Source organism: Hyperolius riggenbachi, chromosome 1 (assembly GCF_040937935.1).
Source record: "Hyperolius riggenbachi isolate aHypRig1 chromosome 1, aHypRig1.pri, whole genome shotgun sequence".
Classification (NCBI taxonomy): Eukaryota; Metazoa; Chordata; class Amphibia; order Anura; family Hyperoliidae; genus Hyperolius; species Hyperolius riggenbachi.
The window spans coordinates 473,336,315-473,363,829 of record NC_090646.1 but is presented as its reverse complement, the minus strand read 5'-3'; the positions used below and the strand labels follow the sequence as shown (position 1 = coordinate 473,363,829).

The 27,515-nt window shown below is 44.1% G+C and overlaps 1 protein-coding gene across 3 annotated transcripts in view; it reads left to right on the top strand.

Moving 5' to 3' along the window:
- Positions 1-27,515, top strand: part of NDRG2 (NDRG family member 2) — a 124,696-nt gene that overhangs the window by 31,247 nt on the left and 65,934 nt on the right. For 2 of the 3 annotated variants that reach the window (XM_068241079.1, XM_068241065.1), the window contains exon 1: positions 5,806-5,913. The exons of the other annotated variant lie outside the window; for it this stretch is intronic. The gene's annotated coding sequence lies outside the window, so the exon portion shown is untranslated. Of the gene's footprint in view, positions 1-5,805; positions 5,914-27,515 lie in introns of those variants that run through there. 3 annotated transcript variants of the gene reach the window in all.

Below are 27,515 nucleotides of genomic sequence, written 5' to 3'. Positions count from 1 at the left end.
GTTTCGCATGATGCTAATTGTCATGTATACCACAAATAATTCTGGGTGTGACAACTTGGTGAATAAAGTTGATTCTAACAAGGGTAGGGAGAACAGCCAGTATCTTTATATAGATCGTTTTCCATGGAATGCTTTTGAAAAGCATAAGGACAGGGTCCTACTAGCATTACTTTCGATGCACTTGATGATCAACGACACTTAGCCGGCCCTCGTCAAAGCTCTAGGACAGTGGAATCCTTAGATGGTGATTCCAATACAGTGTTGCGATTTGTATTAAATTAAAAAACGTGCTTTTCTGAGCGACTGCGCTTAAAGGAATACTGCACATTCCTTCAAACCGCTGGGAAAATCGATTGGTAAAATATTGAAAAACGGTAAGTGTTTGCGGTTGCTAATGGGACCAGGCCCTCTAGGACGTTTGAGAGCAGTGACATACCAAGGGAATTTGACACCCGGTGCTGATGTTTAAATTTTTAGATGGGAGGGTTGATGGGTTGGAGCGCTGAGCATGTTGCTGCAAATTTAGGGGGATTTTTGAGGAAAAGGAGTCCTCAGGATGTAGGCAGAGCTAACCGTTATGAAACTCTGTACTCTATACATTGGTGCAGATGTCAGCGAGTGCTATAGAAATACACAATAATACTAATACTAATAATAATAGGACATTAGACTGTGACTATGGTGCGATTAGATTGTGAGCTCCTCTGAGGACAGTCAGAAAAGGGGGACATACAAAAGAGGGGGATGCATAGTGTGTGTGTGTGTGTGTGTGTGGGGGGGGGGGTGTAATGAGGTAGAGGCAAAAGACAGACAGCCTGGTGGGAGAGAAGAGATTGCAGCAAGGACTTATATCAGGACTGCAGACATCACCAGTGCTGTTTGGCAGGGACACGCTGTTAAAAGAAGCCACTAAAATCTGTAATGAGCAAAGGGTCAAAGAGGAAGACAACGGGATGGGAGGGGGAGCTAGGATATCAAGCTAATTTAAATTGCCTGGAGCTTGCTTCTCTGCTCACTACAGAAGTCAGCTGTCAGCACCTGTATCACTGGCTTCTGCAACAGCAGACTTGCCCTGCATTATTAATTACTCTGATCAGGATAAATAATCAATATATCCACTTATAAAATACTGACACGCGCTAGGTCTAATTATTTTATTAATACCTTCAAAACTGATATTCCTTAAAATGTAATAAGCACATGCATTCAATTCAGTATCTACACACAGTCACATACATACATCCCTAGAGAGGCCTCTCTATATATTAAAAAAAGTTATAATGGATCCACATAAAATACAGTCCTAAAAAATCATTCCTGGTATCCCCTGAGCATGTAATGGGTTGTCACAAATACCCCTTTAAAGGATTTTGGTTAGTCCGTGCCAGACAGTTTATAGTCTGTATTATAGTTTAGTATAGCCAAACACTCACGGTTTCCTCTCCGCAAATATTCCACCACCTGGTCAGATCTTAATAGGATAGCAGCTTCACTCCTGCTTCAACTCCCAAACAGCTCCGTGTAGCTGTCTCCAGGGAGTTTCAATCTGCGTGCCGCTCTCCCGACTGGCGTCCTCCGTACAGCATACGTCACTTCCGTCTGTAAGTGGCAAAGGTCCGCTCGCTGTACTCCACGTCTCACAGTCTTCCGCATGCACTTCACTTGGGTGACGTCACCACTCTAGGTTGCTGGAACTCTGCTGGCGGCTGTTGCGCGCTTCCAGCACGCCGCTTCCAGGACCTATTACAGATTGTTACACGTTCTCCAAACACTTGAACTAAGCACCTAAGAGGTGCTTAGTTCAAGTGTTTGGAGAACGTGTAACAATCTGTAATAGGTCCTGGAAGCGGCGTGCTGGAAGCGCGCAACAGCCGCCAGCAGAGTTCCAGCAACCTAGAGTGGTGACGTCACCCAAGTGAAGTGCATGCGGAAGACTGTGAGACGTGGAGTACAGCGAGCGGACCTTTGCCACTTACAGACGGAAGTGACGTATGCTGTACGGAGGACGCCAGTCGGGAGAGCGGCACGCAGATTGAAACTCCCTGGAGACAGCTACACGGAGCTGTTTGGGAGTTGAAGCAGGAGTGAAGCTGCTATCCTATTAAGATCTGACCAGGTGGTGGAATATTTGCGGAGAGGAAACCGTGAGTGTTTGGCTATACTAAACTATAATACAGACTATAAACTGTCTGGCACGGACTAACCAAAATCCTTTAAAGGGGTATTTGTGACAACCCATTACATGCATCAGGGGATACCAGGAATGATTTTTTAGGACTGTATTTTATGTGGATCCATTATAACTTTTTTTAATATATAGAGAGGCCTCTCTAGGGATGTATGTATGTGACTGTGTGTAGATACTGAATTGAATGCATGTGCTTATTACATTTTAAGGAATATCAGTTTTGAAGGTATTAATAAAATAATTAGACCTAGCGCGTGTCAGTATTTTATAAGTGGATAGAATATGCAATTTGGGGGTTAAGGGATCCCTCTACGTGTCACGCAGCTTGTTTGAGGAAAGTGTTCCAGCGCCGGTGAGTGTGTTTTGTATAATATATAAATAATCAATAGTCCAGGGCACTCTGGTATTACAGCAGCCAGTGCACATGGCTACTAATGACAGGCTGCTTGTGAAGCACTAAACACATCCTGCCACCTCCCCTGCTAATGTCCCTGCTGCAGCACAGCAATCATTCTCTCTTCTCACCTTGCTGCTCTGCACATTCACTCACAGTAGGCTGTGTGTAGAGAGCGAGGAGATGCATTGCCCACGGGACAGGAAGGGGGAGGGGTGCTACATCTAGTGCAGGAAGTAGTACAGTCCCATGCACTGCCTGCTGCTATTTTCCCAAATGTTGCCTGAACTATGAAAACAGGTCCCAGGTGGAAGAACACAGTGGTTGAGCACCACAGTCGCACCCCTAGCCTTGGCTACACCCGGTGCTGTGAGCACCTGTAGCCATGTGGTAGGTACGCCACTGTTTGAGTCTATTATGAGGAGATGGTCTAATTTAAACCCTGTCAGTGAGCAGTTCAGAGATGTCAGATCGATAATGACTCATTTTAGTTTTTCATGCGTTAACAGCCTTAGTCAATTGACATTCCACAAATTTTGCAGTAAGATCAGCTGTTTTCTGCTTTACAAGTGCAGTGATGCATAGTGAAATGAGACCAATGCAGCCGAACTCAATACTGATCCGAGCGCCATCCTTGCCGCTTCTCCTGTCGTTCACGCCGAGCAGGTGTGCCAAATTTACAATCGTCTACATGGTGGAGCCGAGACACTACAGGCCCCTATGCCCCAAAAACTATTGCTTCATCTTGTACATGTAGGGCAGTGTCTAGACCAAATAGCTATCAGAGCAGAAAAAAAAATAATCCTCCTCCTCACACCACAATCATTGATGGCGCCCCAAAAGATAAGAAACACCCCTGGTCAGAAAATAATGATCCCAGGTTGATGTAGGTTATACTGTATTTAAGTGCCACACTTGTTTTTCCCATACTTTATTCATCAGTATTCTTTAGGCAGCAGTGTCACACATCCTTCCAAGGAAAAAGAGGCCACTTGTTACTGGAAAAAACACACAGGAAATAGATCATTTACTAACCAAGTTCAACAGGAAAATTCCAATTAATGTGCAAATATTACGAAAAAACAGGTAGATATTATCTATAATGTCAAACAGATATTACCAAAGTCAAACAGAAAATACCAATAACAGGCAGTTATTTAGCTGCAACATCTATATTTTATCAACAATAGGCAGACATTAAAAGCAACAAGCAGATGATACCAGCAACAGGCAAATAGCATTGACATGAAGATAATACCGCCAAAACTAACCACTATTGTTCTTGCAGGAACTTCTGATATGCTGGGAATACACCGTGAGATTTTTTGGTAGATAGATGATTCGATAGATAATTTCCGGCAGGTCCGATCTTATTTTCGATCTTTTTTCTGGTCGATTTCTCATAGAATTCGAAAAAAAATCTCATGGTGTATTCCCAGCATTAAAGTTCTCTTCTCCTCCCCCTCTCTGTCCATACAACAGGTATGTTTGTACTGTAATTGTTAAACTATCAGCTGAAACTATCACAAATACTCATTTCAGGCAACAGAAATTTAAAGTGTATACATATCTAACGTTTCATGCTCCTTCGCCAAAATCTTGTATGTCACATGTACAAGATTCTCTATGGAACCTGTCGCTGTGGACGCTTTCTGGTGTCATAAAGACTGCAATCACATGTGATCTGGCAGTAAATCTTCTCTCTATGGTTATTTAGTAGTGGCATTGAGATTAAATTATGTTTTCGCAGTAGCTGTTACGCCTGTGATATTACTTAAATATGTCTGGGAATTGTTTTGCTGAAAAGGTCATACATGTCTACTTTGCATCAAATGTAAAATAATTTTCTCAAACTCCTTCTACCACAGACACCACTTTTATTCCAGTTAAGGCCCCGTTCACACTTGCGGTTTTGTCAAAACCGCACCGGATGTCCGGACCGCACCGGAGCCGGACCGGATCCGTACGGTTCCTATCCGGATCCGGTCCGTTTGCATCCGGTTTCCATGCGGTGTGAACACGGTTGCGGTCCGGATCCGGTTTCTTAAGGAGATAACATCCTGTAAATACCTGGGGTCTGGGAGGTCAGCAGAAGGGTCTGGGGTCATTGTTGGAGACAGGTGGACGTGTGGAGACCATCCGTGGATACAGAGACTGCAGTTGGGACCATGGATCCAGGCATTTTTTACTCGTAAACCTGGGAATTCTCTCCTTCCTGTTGTTCGCCTCCTCGTTATCAGACATCAGACATGTTGCTGCCAAAACGAGCTCCAGCATGAAATCGCTGCTGCCCCACTCTTTGAACGCTGGGCCCATGTGGTCCCCATCGAAAATGCATAGGAAGTGGGGTAGAACGTCCGGTTTTTGTAGCCAGTGTGTTGTGCGCTCTCCGGCTCTCATTGCTTTGTATTGGCCGGATGGTGCAGTCCGGCTCCGCTCCGGATACGGCTGCCGGAGGAGCCGGACCAAAAAATAGCGCATGTTGGAACGGACGCCGGAGTCCGGATCCGGCTCCGGTCCGGCAGAACGGACGCATGTGAACGGACGCATAGGCTTTCATTGCTATTGCCGTGCGTCCGTTCCGTCCGTTCTGCAAGCGGTCCGGCTCCGGCACGGCGATTCCGGACGGCCACCGCTAATGTGAACCGGGCCTAAATGTTCAGATTCAGACCTGTTCATCTAGAATTAAGATTACCCAGCTACACCCATGCAATTAGAGAAGCAAGCAATTAATGTTCAATATCTTTTGACTAATTAGTTCTAACACAAACTACAGTATTTGGAATATAATTTGAGGACATAAAGGGGTGCTGCCTCCTAAAAAGGGTTTTAGCTCCAATGCAGGCTATTTTAATTGTATTGCTATATTTACACTTTGCTCCCCTTGCTATGGGCTAAGATTTCCTAAGGTTTCGGTAGTTGTTTTTGTCCCATTTCGCACCACTGGCTTTCTGTGGTGCAGCCCTCATTTGCATTCCTGACTGGCACCCTTGCTGCCTGTCGTTGCCTCAGAGCTGTTTTTCAGAGCTTGAATGACTGCTAACTATTCTGCTTGTGTATTCCCATCCTTTCAGCAGGCAGGCTGTCTCTCCCTCCTGGCTTTCAGCGGAGACACTAGCTAAGTAGCTAGTACTAGTCCGATGGTTTATTACTCCACCACGACCACGAGTCTCATAGCAGTCTCTGGCTAGGACCTCCCCCTGCAGCTCCTCCCCCTGCTGTCTCTTTATCGGGGAGTGCCTAGGTGCCTTTGTCTGGGTGTCTCTCAGATAGCTGTACAGAACGGATAGAGAAGGCGAGAGACAGTGTGCAAGGCGAGCCCCAGATTGCAGTAAGTGTTCTCACACATTATATGTGGTATGTTTTCCATAGGCAGAGTCCTGTGTGCTGTGCTGCATGCTGTATTGCGCAGCTCTGTTCTGCAGGGAGCCCCATCGGGCCCTTCATTTCTCATTGAAAGGCGAAAGCCATGTGCAGGGCGAGCAGTCCCCTGTCTGCACATGTTGGGTGGCTGGTGTGGTGCCTGTGAGTGTGCTAGCTGGGGATGCATGTGACAGATGGCTCCTGTGTATGATGTGTGTGTGTCATTGGGCATGCTGACATGAATGGAGCAGATGGCCTGCTGTGCGCACACTCTTATGTCCTTTTATGTTCATGTGTGCCAGTTCTTTTATACACAGATACGAATGTCACTTGTATGGCGAGCTGGGACTGTCCTTTGGTGTAATGTCACCCCTACGCTGCATTCAGCCCACTAGAGCTTTATCTCGGCAAGTGTCAGGCGGGCTGTCAGAGGAGGCACAATGCATGCTGCAGCCATACACGGATAATGGGGCACTCTGCAGCGCCAGGAGCTTTGTATGCGCTGCACAGCTCTTCTCTGCTCAGGAAAACAGCTCTTGTTATTTAGGATCTCTCCAAATGTAATGCACAGTGATAAAAACACCCCCTCCCCAAAATACACGGACACCCTCCAGAAGCAGCATAGCCCCTCCCACACTGCTGGAGCCACACATAAACATCCCCTCCTATCTGTGCACTGTCCCCACGTGTACCAGTAACAACACACCAGCCAGGCTCAGCCTTCACCAGAGATCATGGTGGGTTACCCTCTCCAAATAGCTCTCAAAATATCCTCTGCAATGCATGCTATGTAGTATGACATTGCTTAACTGCTAGGGAGAAGCAAGGAAGTACCGGTAATGCCCTTTTACACTGCGTCCATTGCAGTGCAATGCATTGCAACTGACAATATCACCGCCAAACAATGCAATGAGTTTCCTATTTCCCATTAATTGCGGTGGGTGTGTAACAGGGTAACGTGTGCATTTACAGTGGCAGTAAGGCATACTTTGTACTGTATGTGACTTTAGGATGTGTTTTGGTGTCATTACAACGCAACTTGCTCAGTGTGAAAGGGCCCTTCATTTAAACAAAATGTTCCTCAGTCAGTCCTCAATTAGGCTAAATGTTGCATATGTTTTACCACCCTCAAAATTGTACTGTGGGAGCAGTAATGGAAACCGCAGGACCAGTACACACATTAGCGGAGTGGCACTGTAGAGGTCAGTTGGAATATCATGGCCTTCTCCCAAGCATTTATGTATAGGTTTTGGTGGGCCATGGAGCCATTGCCACTTGTGGGCGAAGTAGTAGAGGGCAAGTAGGAAGAATGGTAGATAGCAGCTTGCCTGTTGCCACTTAAAATTGTGTGGACTGGTCTTGTCATGTGAGGCTTCCTGAACGCCACACTTTTGTAAACAAACACATTTTTTTTACATCTGTGCAATGCAATTCAGTGCACAAACGTGCACTGTATCCAGGTAAGAGCAACTTGCTGTCATTTTTTTTTTCAACATATGAAATATCGCATTGGTTGGAAATGGCCCATGGCTTAGCTTAGCCATCTATAACGAATGATGCTTTGCCTTGCAAACATCCGAACTGGTATATTTGAAAAAGAAAATATGTTTGTTTTAGTGCTGGTACACTCAAGCCAGTGTGAAAAATGATTGGATTGGTTCAGGCGTTCTTTTGCACAACACTTAATAAACAGCCGTTTTCCAATAAGATGCTCTAGTAAGTATTGATTGGTTCTGCACTTGGTGGATTGTGTACATGAAAGCAACCAATGACTGTTTACCCGTGGAAACTTACTTGAAAGTCAGTTGGAACTTGGAAGGCCCGTACACAGCCTTGATTGATGTCGGCTGATGGTCCCTTTGACAATACTGCCAGGCCGAGGCAGTACACACACAGGGTCAGCTGTACAGGTAACAACGCGCTCTGTTTCTATGCTGGGGGGTGGAGGGCCAACGGGACAGCGCCGATATGATGTTACGTGGTGAGCTGGGTGATCGACGCCCACAAAGGTATCGGCTGTCGCTTGGCTGAGTTGATCCGTCTGGCGGATCGCTGGCCAAGCGACAGACGCTGGTCAGGGGCTACTGTATTCATGTCTGATTACCTGCAGAGATGGTCGGTCGTTATCTACCGCCTCAGCCGATGGATGGCTCGATAGATAATTTTCGACATGTCCGATCTCCCGCTCGATCGTTTTGCCGCTCGACTTGTGATAGAAGTGAATGGAAAAAGATAAGAAAAACGAGCGAAAGATAAGAGAATCAACTGCAGAATCGAGCGGCGAAATGATCGAACGGGAGAATCGAGAGGCAGAAACTAATGGTGTATGCCCAGCATTAGGCTAAAGTAACAGGAGAGTTCTCTTTCAAATATGTTAGAAAGTCCCTTTGATGCATCTGAACATTTAACATTGTCACAGCAGGAAAAAGCCCCATATACTGCTGTGAAAAGTGGGTGATTTTCACATGCCCCATGCTCATACACATGGTATTTCACTTCTGTTTCTTGGCTACCATGGATGGAACTGAAAGTGACTCATGATCTTGCAGTGGATTTGTAATCCCTTGATTGCGTGGTCATGTGATAAGTGACATTCATTTCCTGTCTTATGTGGTATAAGGAGAAATGTTAGATGAGTGGGTCATATCTCCTGTGACCAGGGGATCAGCTTCATTCAAAAGCTCTAAGTTCTGTAACGCACTGTGGCTGGGAAGGCCGGGAAATACTTTTTTTCTGTAGCTGGAAATTGAGTTTCACCAATTGTAGACCATTCCCACTAGATAATTCCATGGACCTGTATTTTATATATGAGCCGGCCACTGAATGATTGTAGCAGCTGCTTTTTGCAACTATTATTTTCCTTTTCCATTAGATTGGCCTTATTTCATGTCCATTGAAGGATAAAATTTAAATCTAAGCAAAGTTATGTAATCTGTTTCATGCCATGTCAATTTCTGTATACAACCGCCCATAGGCGGTTGTATACAGATTGGGCGGTTGTATACAGCATTGTGAATGGTGAGCTCAGCTGCACTGCTAATAGATGGGAATTAGGAAATGTTTATTGGAAACTGCGGTGCAGACAACTAGTAAACCTATGTCTGCTGGGCTCCATAGAGAACAAGGCTGGATTTACTAAAAAGGTTTTTTGTGGAGTTGCTTTTTACAGTTAACATCAGTAACCAATGTAACACGTTTACTTAGTCAATAAGAAGGCTCAGTGAAGCCTAGGATATACTTGTGCCAGTCTAGCTTTTCAGCAGACCAAACACTTATATTGTTAATCGCTTAAACTTTAGATTTGATAAACATGGGGGAAAAAAAGTTAGCAAAAATCTATTTAAAAAAATTGATGTTTGAGCATTTTATTGATTGAACGTTGACCAGGAAATTCTGTTTGTTTTTGAAATCTAAAATCAAGTGGTGTAAGGCGGAAAACAAATAATTACAACAGGGTATAGATGAATGAATAGTTTGATCTCATATTATGTAGCAGGCTTTACATTTTGTAGCATTGATCTCCTACAATGTTCAGTACATAGTTTCTTACATTCCTGGCAAATTTGACATTGTGAGTCAAGGTCATGAACTAATCTCATGTCAGGAGACATATAGGGATAATGCAACAAGACATGTAATGAGTATTATATACAGAGTGGATTATTTCACTGTCCTGCTTTAACAATGTCAGTGCTTTACCTTGTTATGTGCTACCTTTCCATTGGGGTCCTCAAAACAGTCAATTTCATTCACCTGTTTTATTGTTTTGTCCAGCCAGATTTTATGCCTGCCTCCCCCCCATCCCTAATTGTCATATATATGAACTTTAATTTTTTTATGCTTGTACAAATGTATTCTGAAATGTAGAACGCACTTTCTATCTTGTTCCATGAGATACATATCTGCTCTCGTTATGTAAAGGTTGTGATATCTATGGTACACTAGTTCTGTGGTGGACATGTTATCTGCACACTTGTTGTGTAGGGGACATGATATCTACACTTGCCCTGTGGGATCAGGATATCTGCACACTTGGATGTTGAGGACATGATACGTGTACTTGTCCTGTGGGATCAGGATATCTGCACACTTCTTACGTAGGGGACATTATATATGCAGTTGTTATGTTTGGTGCTTGATACGTGCACTTGTCCTGTGGGATCAGAATATCTGCACACATGTTATGTGGGGGACATTATACATGCACTTGTCCCGTGGGATCAGGATATCTGCACACATGTTATTAAGGGTACATTATATATGCACACTTGTTATATTGGGGGCATGATACATGCCCTTGCCTTGTGGGATCAGGATATCTGCACACTTGTTATGTAGGGGACATTATATATGCACTTGTTATGTTGGGGGCATGATACATGCACTTGTCCTGTGGGATCAGGATATCTGCACACATGTTATGTAGGGGACATTATATATGCACTTATGTTGGGGACATTATACAGGCACTTGTCCTGTGGGATCAGGATATGTGCACACATGTTATGTAGGGGACAATATATATGCATTTGTTATGTTGGGGACATGATACAGGCACTTGTCCTGTGGGATCAGAATATCTGCACACATGTTATGTAGGGGACATTATATATGCACACTTGTTATGTTGGGGACATGATACATGCACTTGTCCCGTGGGATCAGGATATCTGCACACTTGTTATGTAGGGGACATTATATATGCATTTGTTATGTTGGGGGCATGATACAGGCACTTGTCCCATGGGATCAGGATATCTGCGCACGTTATGTAGGGGACATGATATATGCTGTTGTTGTGTAGGGGACATGTAACATGAACTTACCCTGTGGGATCAGGATATCTGCCCACTTGTTATGTAGCCGACATGGTATATGCACTTGTTATTTTGGGGACATGATATCTGAAAAACAATATATCTGTCCTTCATCTGATGGGGCATGATATCTGCACTTTTTCTGTCGGGGACAGGATACCTTTACTTGTTATGTTAGGGATGTGATACATGTACTTGCTATGTGGAGGACATGATGCGCACACTGTCTGCACTATGGTTATGTGGAAGCTATAAATATTAGATTGTCATGTGGGCTGCATAGTATATGCACTTGTTACATGTGGGACATATTTGCACTTGTCATGTGGAGAACTTTTATTATGTGGGAGATATAACACCAGCACAGTTGTTTTGTGGAGATTATATGCATATTTGTTATGTGATATCTGCATACTTGTTATGTGGAAGTATCTGCATACTTGTTATATAGTGGGGCATGATATGTGCTCTTTTTATTTGGGGAACATGGTGGATGCACATACCATATAATACATGGTTTATTCCATGTAGGACATGTTTTATGTGAATAGGTGTAGTTAACCCTGGTGCAATCAGTTAATGTTATCTCTGATTGTATGATTTCATGCATAGTCTAGGCCATGTCAAGAATGTGGAACCTGCGGTTTAAAAAGTTGGAGTGCTGCTGCTCCAGGGTATTGAAAATGCTTCAGTCTGAGGTGTGTGTGTCACATCCTCCTTCTCTTTCCTACTCAAAAAATGGTAGCATTAGGGCTGGCTTACACTCAAGGCACTACTCCTGCATCTCTGTTGCCGCCTCTTCTAAGTCAGGGCTCTGCCTCCTACTTAGGAGACCTAGGTTTAATTCTTGCCCTGTCATATTCAGTAAACCAGCACCTATTCAGTAAGGAGTTCTTTGGGCTACACTCCCCAACACTGCTACTGCTTACTGAGCACACCCTAGTGGCTGCCTTACAAGTGCTTTGAGTCTGACAGGAGAAAATATACAAATACTGGAATTATTAAAATGTTGTGCCATTCAGTGTGATGGTTACGTGTCTGTCGTAGCGCACAATACACTGCATGCAGTGGATGCCTTGTCATTCCACTGAAAAAATAATACTGATCCAGCGCATTCATTGTAAACCAGTGCCTGATAAGTGTGATGGTGCCTACTCCATTGTGTCTCATGGGGGCAGAGGAAGGTGACATTAGTTAGGTGTGCACTGGCTCCCCTCTTTTTGATGATATATTTATGGAGGCCTGTGTGGTCCCACATATCATAGCCATGTACAGTTGTTCACCGTTATTCTGGGCTTCTTCTATAATCTATTTTTATGCACATTTGCATTGTAGAGTACAGATATTCAGTATACTTATTTCTTTGTCTCCATTATTATATTTTCTACTCTAATGCAGTGAATCTCAGAGATCTGTGGTCACAGATGCCCAGGACTTACACCCACTTTGAGTGTTCCGGAAGTGGAATGTAATTTGTTTAATTAAACATGCTTTGGAGACTTTGAAAACATGGTTTGGAGAGATAGTTAAAAGCTCTTCTAAGCCGCCTTAGATTTATTATTGCAAATGGACACACGGTAAAAATCTGCATGCAACCTGACCACAAACAGAAAGTTCAGCTTTACCGTGGCAGCCCTCCCATCCACGGCCAACCAGTGGCATGGAGTCACACCCACCTTTCTTAGCAAGAAGGGATAAGTGGGTGGGGAGCCTTCTGCACAAATGCAAGGAGGAATGTCCCAGTTCCCGCTCCCCACTGGATGGGATTTTTTCTGTGGGACGGTAATACTTATGACAATGAAATAAAGGTGGTTTAGGCTCACTTTTAACAAGCTCTTTGGGACACGTTTAATTAAACAAATTAAATTACACATCAGGTTTACTTTGACCTGTAAAATCTGTTCCTATTAATGAATAACTAAAAACAAATTACATCTATGGAAGGTACAAATGTTTTTCCAAACAGAAAAGAACACATCATTTCAGTATTTCAGCAGAGAGGCTGTGATAATGTCATTTCGCTCCTCAAGTAAACAAGTGACTTTATCAAAGATATACGGTAAATCTCAGCCCCATGGGCCCAGGCGGTAGTAGTCCACTATAATAAGACTGAATGCTATGTATTTTCTGTATAGAAGACATTTTCTAGGGACTATTGTAGACCAGCACCCGACACTCGGGTAAGGTGTAAACTCCAGGATTCTGGGTTTACTATTGTAGACCAGTGATATAGTGGCCAATATGGTTTTATATTGTAAACATACATTATCTTTTTCTTTCGGATAGAGGTTTAAAAATGTGTTGTTACATTAAAGGAAATCTGTAGTGTAATTTAAAAAATGAGTTGAACTTACCTGGGGCTTCTTATAGCCCCCTGGAGTCCACTTGTGCCCACAATGCTGGTCCAAGTCCTTCCAGTCGGCAACAGCGAACCCCCCCACCCCTTCCCATCCCCGCTAAGCTGGTGGCCAGCCACACGCCTCCTCATCGCGCTCCAGCGGTCGGGAGCATTCTGCGCATGTGCAGTACGCAAAAAACGCTATTGTGCCCCCAGCTGTGGAAACACGATCGGGATGTACGGGACTTGGGGCCAGACATGGGTAGCAGCCGCTGACTGGCAGCGACCGGCCATTTTTGTGGGAGTCGACGCTGCAGGCCAGAGGGGCTTGGACCGGCGTTGTGGGCACAGGAGGACTCCAGGGTGCTGTAAAATGCCCCAAGTAAGTTCAACTCATTTTTTTATTCAGACTTGAAGGAAACGCCCAGCCAAAAAAAAAATGAGTTTTCCTTACCTGGGGCTTCTACCAGCCCCATGCAGCCACCCTGTGCCCTCGTAGTCACTCACTGGTGCTCCAGTCCCTAGCTGCCAGCTAGTTTTGCTTTTGCCAACCTCGGGGGTCAGCGGGCCGCATTGCGTACATTTTTACGCATTCCCGCTAGTGCAGGAACATGAACACATACATTTTTACGCGTTAGTGGTGTAACACGTACATTTTTTCTGGTTGAACCTTCTGGTATCTCCTTCCCTGCTGCCCCATCACACAGACTTTTCCTCCAGTGCAGAGGCTGGTCTGCAGTCACATGGGGCTTAGGTGGGCCTGCAGCTAGGTCTAAAGTCTGAATTCCATTCTATGTCAGCCACATTTTAGAGCCCCCAGGAAAGCCCTTATTGGTAAAGAAGACAATGTAAGTGCAGTGGTAGGTTTGCATACAGTGGGTCGTCAAACCCTGAGATTTCAGTGCATAACTCAAGTCACTAGGTCTCTCTGGATTAGATATACAAAACATCAACATAGACTGTAATGAACAGGTTAGTTTCATTGTTTACATTTGGTGAGGGCAGTTTAATACTGCAAGCATTTGAAAACAGTTTACTGATTTATTCTCTGCCAGTTGGCAAAAGAAGTTGCCAATATGACCTAGTGCTAATGTTGAAATGAACAGGGATCTTGCACAACTTTTGTTTTCCACTAGAGTAGATGTCAGCTGTGAAGCAATCAGAATAACGCAAATAAGAAGTAACAACTTCTTATAATACTGATTTTGGTAGAGATGACATAAGGTGAAATGGGATGGGGAATTATGCAAAGTTACCAGCTCTGCCTCCTCCTGCTCTCCTCTTGGCCTGTTTGGTGAGAAGATGTGGGAAACATGGTCAGATGAGGTGTCAGCCAGGCCCCTGGACACCCTCCAGGCACACCCGCCATGTGACCTCATGCATGCAGCATTGTCAACTTGACAGCTGATTCACGTCTGTACAGGCCGGCCCTCCGACGGGCAACATGAGTAGAAGGTGTGTACGCACCTTTACATGCATCCTCTACACTACACTCAGCAAGCAATTACCGTAGATAGCATTGGAAGTTTAGAACTGGACCACCCTTCACCACAATACAGCAAAAAGGCTAACTTGCTCCAAATCATTTGTAATAATTCCTGTATATCTTAGAAATATACTATGGAAATCTATCTGGGATCTCATATTGCATTCACAGATACTACTGTACTATCTGGAAGGAGTTTGTATAATTATTCTCAGTGGACTAGAATTAGCCATAAATCCAGAAACATATGGCTAAGTTAATAAGCTTTCACACATTCATTGTGCAGATGTTAGTACAGATTTCGGATTGTCATCTTCTAGCAGATTTTGGTGAGTTAAAATGTCAGTGTACTTCTGTTAAGTGTGTTTATAATGCTTTATAATGTGTTTTAAACCGGGAATGCAGTATATCGGTACTTGTATTATTGATTTTCTTCAAATCTGTACATTAACAAGTATTACTCTAGTCTATGCCCATATTGTTTGTAAGTTAGCTGCAGTATGTGGTGACTAATGTACTTCTAAGATGTTCCCTGCTTTGCAGCCCTAACTCTTTTTATAATAACAGGCCATAGCAAAGTTTGCAAAAAGTTTAGCTGCCCCGCGGTGTCACTTAGCAATCTGCCATGTGTCTTCCCTGGCAAATTGACTCTGTGATCTTTGAGCTAATTGGCTCACAGTGCTCACAGGGTCAGGAGCTAATGAAATCGGCTCCTGACCAGCTCACGAAGCTCTGCTGTCATACCTCCAGCAGGGTGAGTGGGCTGCAGCGGTGCGATCTGTGGTAGCGTGCTATGCGGTAATTGGGATAACAGGTCCCAAACAGGGCGTGGATTTTAATTAGCTCGGTATGGGAGCGTTTAATGATTGTGTATCAGTTTCGGGCACGGGTGCTATTATTATTATAATTTAGTATTTATATAGGGCCGACATCTTCCGCAGCGCTGTACAGAGTATATATAGTCTTACTAACTGTCCCTCAAAGGAGCTCACAATCTAGTCCCTACTATAGTCATATGTCTATATTGTGTGTAGTGTATGTATTGTTGTCTAGGGCCAATTTAGAGGGGACGCCAATTAACTTATGTGTATGTTTTTGGGATGTGGGAGGAAACCGGAGTGCCCGGAGGAAACCCACACAAACACGGAGAGAACATACAAACTCCTTGCAGATGTTCACCAGGCTGGGATTTGAACTGGGGACCCAGCGCTGCAAGGCGAGAGCGCTAACCACTATGCCTCAGTGCTGCTATATGCCAAAGTTGAGCATTGTGTGAGACCTGAGGCCAGCCCTGACTCCCACCTAATCCCCAGTGAGATGTGCTAAGTGACTTCTTTGCTTTCTTTTATGTTGCGGAGGCCATGGATTGGCCAGCTTAAACATAAGATCAGTGATGGCATTGCTTTGGGGACAGTGCATCTGCCCTGATGCTGCTCTGCTATCCATTCAGTTTAGATCAAGGGACTTAAAAATCCACTTTAAGTTGGCAATACATTCACAGATTTGATCAGCAGACGGTTGGGACTAGTGTCAGTAGATGTGCCCATATAGATATTATACAGCAGAAACTGTGCTATTGGCCCTGGTTCAGCTGACTGAATTCAGTGGAAGATGTGCTGTTAAAGCAATGAATAGAGTTTCTCCTTTCAATCGTAATACAATGCAAAGCTTGGCCAACATAAGCCCCACTGGTGCATTGGGTTTGTGTTGTGCTTATTTATGTAAAGGAACAACTTTAATGTGTATATTTATGTTTAATTGAACCACGGTGGCAGCATAAAGCGCATTTCTTATTCACTTGAATGAGAATCGTGGAGATTGATGTTTCTTGTGAATCTCAATAAAAAAACACAAACGCAGCCAGTGCGGATCATCCCTAGTCTGCGTATATCAGCAGTGGGAGGAATGTATCACATGCAGGCTGTGTGAACACCACAATGTGTTCTGCTGTGGATATACAGCATTTGTGCATTTCTAAGCACAGCGGCATAAAACCTGCATCACTTGCAAAACCACAATGCAACTTTGGTTCAGCAGTTTTAGGCATGGCACAAATGCTACTGAACTGCTTTTCTACATAAACGTACAGCTACATACACATGCTAGTTAAAGACCACCTCAGACAACAATTTAGTGTGTGCAGTCCATCGACTTTCGATTTTGACTGCTGATGAATCGAAAGTATCGATCAAAAAGGACGAAACCTCTAGCTTGATTGGGGACGGGGCAGGAGCAGCGGTGGATGGATGCCTATAGTGTTGCACCCTGCAGTTTCACTGATTCTCAATAAAATCCCTGCTGGAATCTATTGAAAATTGATGTGCAGTGTGTGGTAGGAATTGATTACTTTCTGAATTAGTTCCTTTCAGAGAGGAATCAATCCTTTTGCCACATCAGGTGGCAGTCTATGAATGTATGAGCTGCCATTGTCTCTGTACTGTAGGGCTGTTTGTTTCATCACTAAAAATAAGTACTTAAAGAGAATCTGTATTGTTAAAATCGCACAAAAGTAAACATACCAGTGCATTAGGGGACATCTCCCACTACCCTCTGACACAATTTCGCCGCTCCTCGCCGCATTAAAAGTGGTTAAAAACAGTTTTTAAAAGTTTGTTTATAAACAAACAAAATGGCCACCAAAACAGGAAGTAGGTTGATGTACAGTATGTCCACACATAGAAAATACATCCATACACAAGCAGGCTGTATACAGCTTTCCTTTTGAATCTCAAGAGATCATTTGTGTGTTTCTTTCCCCCTGCAGCTATCTTCCACTGAAGTGTCAGGCTGTTTCTTCCTGCAGAGTGCAGACAGCTCTGCCTGTATGTAATTCTTCAGTATGTGAAAGCCCAGCCAGCTCAGAGGACGATTTATCCAGCTTGTAAAAGATAAGAGAGAAGAGAGAAGCTGCCATAATCTAAATAATACACAGGTAGTGTGCATAGAGGGGCCTGGAAGGGGGAGTTCATAGCAGAACCACAACACTGAAGAACTTGGCAGCCTTCCAGACACAGGCTGACAAGTCTGACAGGGGAAAGATACATTGATTTATTACAGAGACTGTTATAGTAGAAAGTGCTGCAGTAAGCCAGAACACATTAGAATAGCTTTTGGAACTTGTAGGATGATAAAAAACAGGATGCAATTTTTGTTACGGAGTCTCTTTAAAGAGTAACTGTTAGGCTTAAAAACAAAAATCAATTCCCTATTTCTATCTGTAATACAGATACAATGGATGCTAAAAAGGCAATGCCTAACTTACAAATCTTACTTTTCTTTAATCGTAGATAAATCCTCATGTCCCCAGCTCTAAAGGACGCAGCAAGAGGCCGCATAACAGAAGATGCAGTGCAGGCTGGGGCGGGAGGGAGTTCTCTTTTGCTTTTCTCCCCAGACACAGCTAGTTTAGCCTGATTGGCTGCAGCCTGTGTCACTCACGCCTGTCCCTCTCTCATTGGCCGCCTCGCGTCTGCACTGTCCGCCCCCTCCCTGCACTCTGGCGGCATCTCCGTCCCTTTATTCGGGGGGCAGCGGGCATCTCCGCATCCATGGGGACCCCCGGCCCTGCTACTATTTACAAAGGGATTCCCCCTGCATTATCCCTCCACTCTGTAACATCCCCGCTCGCCCGCAGCATTATAGAGCTTAGCGGGGAAGAATATATGCAGCGCACACAGATTCCCCTCTGGTGCTGGAGCTGCATATATTCTTCCCTGCTAAGCGCTGTTATGCTGGGAGACGAGATGGACGCTGCAGGGCTGAGGGTAATTGCAGGGGGAATTACTACTGATATAGTAGCAGGGCTGGGGGTTCTCATGGATGCAGGGGTGTCACTAATATAGCGCTGGCAATTGCTGTGGGTAGGAGGGAAGGGGGTAAGGGAGGAAATGACCTCAGGATTGGCTTCGCTGGAGGGACTAAAGATGGCCCCTGCCAGGGAACAGAATTCTCTGCATTTCCATGTTTGTTTTATAAAATTCACTGAAATGAAATCGTGGACAGTGCAATACATCTGTCATGTAAGTAGAGATAGTATTTATCTACTTATATGTGTGTTTTTTTTTTATCCTGGCATAGTAGGGCTGACAGCTCCTCTTTAAAGTAGATCTTCAGCGGTTTAAAAAAAAAGTTTCACTTACCTGGGGCTTCTATCAGCCATGCAGGAGCAGTTGCCATGGACTTGTAAGATGGCAGAAGTGAAAGCGAGTTGTTGCGGGGCCCGGAGGGTCCTTGAGGACCGGCGTGGGACACAACGTCTGCAGAGGGCTTGTAGAAGCCTCAGGTAAGTGAAACTTTTTATTTTTTAAACGCTGAACATTACTTTAAAGGATTCCTGAGGTGACCCTAAAGTTATATAGGGATGTGCAGACACTTGCACATTACCTGGTATTGCCTGCCTCTGTATATCCACTTTGCCCATCTGAAGCAGGATTCCAGTTGTAGATACTAGGGAAGCAGACAAACTGACTGGGGAAGGCAAATAGGAAGATACAGTAGTGAAACTGGCACTCAATACACTGGATACAGCCGCTGGACCTTGGTTGCAATCCACTGTGCTCTAGGTTAGGTACACTTCAAATTTTCCAGTAGATAAGAACAGCAGACCTGGCACCAGTATGCAATTAATCCAATATTCCTTTAATCCAGCAAGTACATGCAACACATTAGGAGCATAAAGAGGCCGACCTCTTTATGCTCCTAATGTGTTGCATGTACTTGCTGGATTAAAGGAATATTGGATTAATTGCATACTGGTGCCAGGTCTGCTGTTCTTATCTACTGGAAAACTGGGGAAGGCAGATGAAACCAGGTAATGTGTAAGTAGCTGGACATCTTTGTGCAAAAATGAATGTATTACTTCGGGTTCGGTAATCTTAGGTACCCTTTAGCAGCGTGTGTGTTGCTTTAATGGTTTAATGCGTAATATTGGTTTCCAGCACATTGAGTGAGGTGTAGATGTCTTCTAGCCTGTTATCAGTCAGACATGTGCCTGTCTGGGGCCAACAGATACTAGGTAGATATACATGTATGCACACTTATTCATATACAGGTTTCAGTGTTTACGTGAACACAATACAGAGGCAAAAGTGGTTTCATTACACAAGAAACAGAAGCAGCCTGAAGGAAATTGACCATGTACTTATTCTAGATTCATGCAATATATTCTGGATTGGACTGGTCCTGGTTTGAAAGGTTGCATGACTCTACCAATCTTGCTACACTTGTTCTTCTTCATTCACAAAACAAATTGTGATAACTGAGAGCACTTTTCTTTGACTGTGATAGCCATCTTCTGAGTTGTTTGGGAACTGCTTTTTGCACAGGATCTCCAAGTCATTTTTAAACAGGTAGAACCTGATCTTTTTTGTGGTAATCACATTTGGGATCACAAGAAGTTTGGTGTGCACAAAGGTCAGTAGTGTGGGGAAGTGAATTGCAGGAGACTGGGAAATTCAGAAGAGATCCTGCTACAAAAGCCAGTGGCAGCTCTCCCCATTTGTGATGCTTTATGTTCCATCACCCAGGGCCTGCATCTGCTGACTAACCTGATTGTGAGGGGCAGATTGTCCTCTTCCAGCCACACATCTCTTCTGTGGACAGACAGCTGGGTTATGTTATTCTGAATGAGAGAAGAAGAGGAAGCATTGCTGGCTGGAAGTTCAGGAACTGTTTTTTAAAAGTAAGTAACTGCTAGTCAGTAAATGAAAGCCCTGGATGACTGCAGACACAGAGATGATTACTTCCATTGGCTTTATTGCAGGTCACCAGAACTACATGAGTAGAGCATGTGTATGTATAAGTAACTTAAAAAAATGCTTTTATTTATAAAAGTATTTTCAGTTTTCATCTGTACTGTAGATCATGTATTAATGACAAAACATTTTCAGCTTGAATACATTATTTTACTGTAGATGTACAACATAAGCATTACACACTGCTTCTAAGGGGACCCTCTAATGATACAATCTTGATTCTTCTATGTAATAGAAGGGTAAGTTGAGGAAATACACTTTTAATGGGTACTTCAGGTAGTCCCTCATATTACATAGAAATAGTAAGATTTTACAATCAAGTTTGTATCATTAATGGGCACCTACAGAAACTGGGAGAGAGGAGTATCAGAATTTGCTGCTACTCAGTGGTTTAGCCTAGGTGTGGCAAACGAGTAACGAAGGTTTCTACACTGTGCAGCTTATTGCTCCTGCAGCAATTTCTGGGCAGTCTTATAACAACTGTATTCCAGTTTGGGAAATTCATAGTTGGCTGCAGTTTGAAATGAACATTATGTTGCAAAATAGTTTTGGAGTACCATACTACATTTATGGTAATTTATATATGTATAGGTGTATTTCTGTTTTTTTACAGACAAAAAGGATTGATTTGCCTGTTCACTCACATGATGCATTAGGGGAGTAACTTGTTGCTCACATGTAGCTGAATATTTGCAAATACCTTCTTTTATAAAGAACAACTGAAGTGAGAGGAATATGAAGGCTGCCATATTTATTTCCTTATCAGCAATACCAGTTGCCAAGCTATTATGCTGATCCTCTACCTCTGGCCATATCCCTTGAACAAGCATATGCAGATCAGGTGTTTCTGGCATTATTGCCAGATCGGACTGGTTTAGCTGCATGCTTGTTTCTGATGTTATTCAGACTGCAGCCAAAGAGATCAGCAGGGCTGCCAGGCAACTTGTATTGTTTAAAAGGGAATAAATATGATAGCCCCCATATTCTTTTCACTACTGTTTCCCTTTAAGGAGGTAAAATTGTTTTGGCAAAGTTTAAAGAGAACCTGAAACGAAGGAGGTAAGACAATTTATTACCGGGGGCTTCCCCCAGCCTCATGACCGTCGTTGCCTCCCTCACCGTCTTGCCGGGTGACTCTATTCGCCTGCTATTGCCCCAGTAAACCTTGTTCAGTCGCATCAGTATAGGTCTTCTGCACATGCGCGCCCGTTGCGTTCACATCACCGGGAGCATTCTGCACCTGCACAGGTTGTACTGAGCAAGTGTAGAACGCTCCCGGCAACGTGAACACAGTGTGTGCGTGGCCAGGCATGCGCAGAAAAGCCTGACTGACGCGACTGAACAAGGATTACTGGGTCCAATAACGTGCGAACGGAACTGCTCGGGAGGGTGGCAAGGGAGGCAACAGTGGTTATGGGGCTAGAGGGAGCCCCAGGTAAGTATGAATAATTTTATCCCCTTCGTCTTGGTTTTAAAGCACATTTGTAATAAAGTTTGTTCCAATAGATCCCATCTCTGCTATTTTTGATTTAAGTAGTGCTGTCAGAGCTTAGTATCTGCCGCTGCAGGTTTATGTAGGCTGATATTTGCTTTTTGTAAATGACCCTACTTGCAGAGATGACTGAAGTGTGACAGCTGGTTAATGCTTGGTACTCACAATGCAACTTCCCGTCCAATTGTTAGGATCACACCAATTATTTCTGGCATGTCCGATTGGCTCTCGATCAATAACGGGATTTTTTGGGGGAAGTTACCAAAAAAAAAAAAATCAGAAAAATCGATCCTGCTATCGATCGGGAGCAGTTTTCAGGACGATCAACAAACCCGAAGAAAGCCCCCCGCACTGCCCCCCCTAATGTTAAAGGGAAGGTCCAAGCAAAATAAAAAAATGAGTTTCACTTACCTGGGGCTTCTACCAGCCCCATGCAGCCATCCTGTGCCCTCGTAGTCACTCACTGCTGCTCCAGTCCCCCGCTGGCAGCTTGCCGACCTTGGAGGTTGGCGGGCCGCATTGCATACGTTTTTACGCATTCCCACTAGTGCAGGAACATTAACACATACATTTTTACGCATTACTGGTTCAATGCGTAAAAATTTACGCATAGAACCAGTAATGCGTAAAAATGTATGTGTTAATGTTCTTACACTAGCGGGAATGCGTAAAAACGTACGCAATGCGGCCCGCCGACCTCCGAGGTCGGAAAGCTACCAGCGGGGGACTGGAGCAGCAGTGAGTGACTACGAGGGCACAGGATGGCTACATGGGGCTGGTAGAAGCCCCAGAAAAGTCATTTTTTTATTTTGCTTGGACCTTCCCTTTAAATGTCCGCCCACTGCAAGTGATGCATTACCCGTGCGCGGCCTCCACTTCCAACGGGATTCATCCGTTCTGCATACACGTGCGCCCCACATGGCTGCCTAGTAAGGACGCGCGTTTGTGACGACAGACGTCACACACGCACCCACGTTGCTAGGCAACCATGTGGTGTGTGTGTATAGAGAAAGGAGGAATCGCGGAGGCCGTGAACAGCTAATGTATCACTTGCACTGGTCCCCGGGGGAACATTTAACATTGGGGGGGCAGCATCGGGGCAGCAGATGCAGCATCACAAGGAGGATTGATTCTGCATCAATTTCAGCATGAAATTAATCGGGAATCAGTCTGCGGTGTTTGTGCAGCTGACAGATCTCTCTTTGATTAGATTCGATTGGAGAGAGATTTATCTCTTGGTCAAATCTGCCCATCATTGCCAGATGTAGGGCTACCTTACTTAGATCGAAAACCCTATAGAGCTAACAGGTATTTTGAGTATATAATCAGGACAGTGATTGACAGATAGAAGTAGGACAAATGTTTCAGGGGAACAAGCAATCTCTCTTGAACTGTATATACTGAGGAAGGCAAAAAAAATGGCACAGAATGGCTGTACTCATCAGTTTTAAAACATTGGGCTCGATTCACAAATCGGTGCTAACCCAGTTAGAGACTTTAGGCATGATAACCATTGCACCACGCCGGTGAAAAGCCAGTTTAGGCGTGATAAGTTTAGATAAGTTTAGCTCGCGCGCAAAGTCCCGCACGCAAAGCAGCGCCTTTAAACTCTATGTGAAGTGCACCAGACTTTGCTAGCGCAAAACTTTTGATCAGCTGTGCACTGCGGTGCTAACCCAGTTGGTGCTTAAACTTATCACGCCTAAACTTATCACGCCTAAACTTATCACGCCTAAACTTATCACGCCTAAACTTATCACGCCTAAACTGAGTTTAGGCGTGATAAAGGGCTTTTCACCAGCGTGCTAACTGTAAGCACCACTTTGTGAATCAGGCCTGGAATCCACTGGGAGTGATTTTGCAGTGCTTACCATTTGTAAAGCTCTGCAACAGTGGAACACTATTGGGTGGTTCCACTTTCAGAAATCGCATGCAGCATTTTAAGATCACTCCCAGAGCAATCACATCAGTGGATGCAGAACAAAATCGTGATATCTCTGGGAAAAGCAGTAAAAATTGCGGACTTTCATAATTTTGGAAATCACAAATGCTTTGCGGTCCATCACAAAGCACCGCCAGTGGGTCCCAGGCCGCAAAAACTACATGCCGCAATATAAGAAAACAGAGAGCAAGAAACTACTTATTAGCATTCCTTTTATACATACAAACATGTAAATATTTTACTTAATAGTTAATTTTGTGACACAGGTGTAATTTAGCTACTTTTCTCTGTTTTGAACAGCTATTTTGTAGTAAAAAGTGCGCAATATTAAAAATATGTGGGCAATATGCCAAAACAGGTCTGGACAATTTGTAGGTAAACTTTCTCCTAATTTCCATTCTAATTGGTCAGTCCCTGTGCTAAAATATTTGGATATTTATTCTTAATAAAAAAAACTTATTTCATACTCTAGTCTGCTAAGGTGGTGTGAAGAGTATCTGAATAGTAAGGATATGCTGTACCACTCTGGATGCATGGCAAAGTATCTGCTGCCTGAAAAAAATTGCGCAAGTTGGGTTTGCACATTGCATTTATTGTGGTCTGTCTCCTATGTACTTGTATCAGGGTGTGTGCTATCACTGCAGCAGACCGCTCTGGCACTCACCCACAAAAACGTTTTTCTTACAAGAAAGATCATAATTTAGCAGGTGGGGCCTGCTCTACTGTTAATAGGTTAGGGAATGAAAACTGGAGTTTCAGGTAATACCTATGTTTATGTTTCATCTTCCCAAATGATACAAAATTATGTAGAAATGTCAACACTCAATACTGCTGAAAAGTTTAAACATGATTGTAGTTTATTGCATGAATATGGCACTTTCTGTCTACAAATCAGCCATGGAAATGTAAAGGCATGTACACAGAAGTGTTTTGGTAATAGTTGGAACAAATGTTCCACACATTCTGCCAGGGCTTTGGAGTCGGTACAAAAATCATCCTACTCCAACTCAGACTCCTCAGTTTTTGAAACCACCGACTCCAACTCCGACTCCAGCTACCTAAAATGGCTCTGACTTCTCAACTCCGACTCCTAAGTCTAATACTTACCAGAACTGAGAATTTGGTACAAAAATCCTCCGACTCCTCAGTTATGAAACCACCGACTCCAACTCCGACTCCAGGTACCCAAAATTGCTCCGACTCTGACTCTAACTCCTCTAACCTGTCCAACCTACATTTCCGATCTTACTCAGAGGTACACACCTAGCCGCTCACTCCGCTCTTCCAATGAACTTCGCCTAACCGCCCCCCGAATCACCCAGTCCCATGCACGCCTCCAGGACTTCTCAAGAGCTGCTCCAACACTATGGAACTCCCTACCTCCACCCATTAGGACAGCCCCCTCCTTCAACATCTTCAAGAAAGCCCTCAAAACTCACCTTTTCACTCTGGCCTACCACCCCTCACAAGTGCTCTAAACCTACAGCTGAACTCTGGTCCCCTACCATTCGTGTCCTTACCTCTCCCTCTAGATTGTAAGCCTTTGGGCAGGGTCCTCCTCCCTTTGTGTCCTACCTGATCTTGCACCTCCATTACTGTGCACCCATGCTATGCATCTGAGTGAACCTAACTTGCCTAATCTCCATGCTCCATCCAGTGACTGACTAAGCATTACCTGGTACTCATACTATGGTGTGTGATCTGGTTTTCTTGTATTCCTGTATTGTCATATTGCTGTATGTCACCCCTAAATATTGTCTGTAACCTAAATTAATGTTCAGCGCTGCGTAATATGTTGGCGCTTTATAAATACAATAAATAATAATAATAATAATACTCCACAGGCCTGCATTCTGCACATATGCTACGATCAGTTTTGTGACAGTATGTTTTTTTTTAACCCGCAGAGTTTCTCCCTGTCTATTGGCTACCTTCTCCTTCCTAATGCCTAACCCTAACCTTCCTCCCTGAAGGTTAAATTCGTCCCCTTCACTTAAGCCCCTCCCTAATGCCTGCCCCGTCACCTCCCTCTACCCCTAGCGTTGTTCAGTCTATCCTCCTCTCCACCATTCTCTAACACTAAACTTAATCTAGTGGCTGACGGAAACCTCTAAAGGTCGCCATACAGTATTCGATGGCTAACCGATTTAGTCAGAAGATAGAGCCCTCTCAGATTGAAATATGATCAGAGAGGGATCTATTGCTGCCACAGACTACAAGAAGATTTTTATTCGATTTCAGCATAAAATATGTTAGAAAACCTATAAGACTGCCGCTACCGCTGCTCCCCATTTGTTCCCCTCGGGGCCCCATAGCCGATTATGGCGCCCCACCAGGTCCCCCCAATCAATAGTGCTTCCCTGGTTCCGTTGCAGTTTACCCGCAGTGGAGCACACTCCCCTGTCCACGGGCACACTCTATCCTGTGTCCTTCCTCCTTCATCTCCCCAGTGCCTCTTCTCCACGACCCTGTGGGAATGCGCCAGCCAGACAGGTGAGTGGTGAGTGTGCTCCAATGCCAGTACTCTGCAGAGGCCCCACGGGAGCACTATAGCTTGGTGGGCCTGTCCCCGAATCTGAGGCAATTACATACTGCCAGTTCCCAGCTGTTGTAAAGCTGAGCACTGGTTAGGCTATAGGATATGAATCGCACACCATAGCCTGTAGCAAATAACCAGGACTCTACAGCAGCCATTTGCTGGTACCCAGATTTATCCTGGGCTTTCACTGAATCAGTTGCTGTCAGCTGTAATGCAACAGGCCACTGATGAGAAGGTATTTTCTATGTTTCCCTGTGGGTCAATTAACATTTATTTTATAATGCATAGCTGTAAACCGGTAACATGAAAAATTCCTTGTTATCAGTTGCCCACGGTGACGTTTTTACCAACAACGTTCCTAAAAGACAGCTACATGGGACATAGACATAGCTAGAGAAAACTAACCCATTTCTGAACCAAAATAACCTAAACTACTTTTTAGACCTTTTTAGTTTAGTATACCTACTATGGTCTAAAGCCATTTTTTTATTTCTTTTTTTTGGGGACCAATTAGCTTATTAGTACAGTATGTTTTTGGTATGTAGAAGAAAAAAAGTGGGTGCCTTGAGGAATCAATAGAAACTCAGAGACACTGTGTAGATAGTTCCTTGGTGGACATTTGAATCTGAGACTCGAATGGCAGTTTGAGGAAATTGTTGATCAGAAAACAGAGGAGTTGCTATAGGTTACTTCATGCTCAATCATTTCTTTTTGTACTTATTTAAGAAAATGGTATGTTTCCCTATGTGGTCATCGTGGGCTAAGTGCAAAAAGATTGCTAGCTTAAAGGACATCTGAAGTAAGAGGTACAGTCAGGTCCATAAATATTGGGACATCTACACAATTCTAAAATGTTTGGCTCTATACACAACCACAATGAATATGAAATGAAACAAACGTGATGTGCTTTCACTGCAGACTGTCAGCTTTAATTTGAGGGTATTTACATCCAAATCAGTTGAACGGTGTAGGAATTACAACAGTTTGCATATGTGCCTCCCACTTGTTAAAGGGAAGGTTCAGGGACGCTACAAAAAAAATAAAAATCCACATCCACTTACCTGGGGCTTCCTCCAGCCTGTGGCAGGCAGGAGGTGCCCTCTGCGCCGCTCCGCAGGCTCCTGGTGGTCTCCGGTAGCCGTTCCGACCTGGCCAGGCCGGCGGCCAGGTCGGGCCTCTTCTGCGCTCCATTGTGCGTTCCAC